We start from the raw sequence: 881 nt of genomic DNA, 5'->3' as shown, positions 1-881 counted from the left end.
AGGTATATCAGCAGGATTCTCCGTTGCTTTAGATAAAAAACGTAACATGCTTGTGTTTTTTTGAGTTGTATAAAAGAGGAAATGGCAAAAAAAAAAGGAAAGTATGTATGACTAATAAAAGTGGAATGTGTGTGTTGGGTATTGCAAAAGTTAATGTTACGTGTTTGCTATAAAAAGCACAAGTGGTGTGCCGGAAGAATCAGGATATCCTGTGACATACGACCAGCATAGGGGTATACTGTTAGTGATAATGAGTGACTTTCTGGTGACAAATGGTTAAGGTCAATATATTTTATTTTGCTATTAGAAACATTCTACTCTTTTGAAGCTGGTAAGAAGTGTTTTTCACACTTTCATACTGATATTTAATATTTCTAATAAAAGGCAACATATCCCTTGTTATATGTAGACACTGGCAATTTCACTGTTTTGATAATATAAGGTAGTGCCATTTAAGTTACATTAAAAAAACAACACAACTGAATTCCACTTTAGAGAACACTCAAATTAACTGACATTCAAGTATCTAATCGTTTAATGTGACATTCCACTTTTCTCTTTTGTATTACTCACAACACCGACATTCTGCTGTTAAACTACTAAAGAAGTCAATGTTTTGAGCGTTATAAAAGTGGAATGTCGTTTGTTGCGCGAAAGAGCTGGATATTCGTGGTGTCCACTAGCACAGGAGTATACTATTAATGATGATTGACTTTCTTAATAACCAAATGGTAAAGTCTCATTATTTTAATTTTTACTTTTTGGATATTCTCCTGTTTGAGACTGCCAAAAAGGTGTCTCATTCTACAACTTTCGCACTGGCTTTTAGATATCCTCACAGTTAAAAGGGGACAGATTCCTCTACTTTAGTGGGTGGTAAT

Source organism: Penaeus monodon, chromosome 28, assembly GCF_015228065.2.
Source record: "Penaeus monodon isolate SGIC_2016 chromosome 28, NSTDA_Pmon_1, whole genome shotgun sequence".
NCBI classification, from domain to species: Eukaryota; Metazoa; Arthropoda; class Malacostraca; order Decapoda; family Penaeidae; genus Penaeus; species Penaeus monodon.
This window is presented reverse-complemented; position numbering follows the sequence as displayed.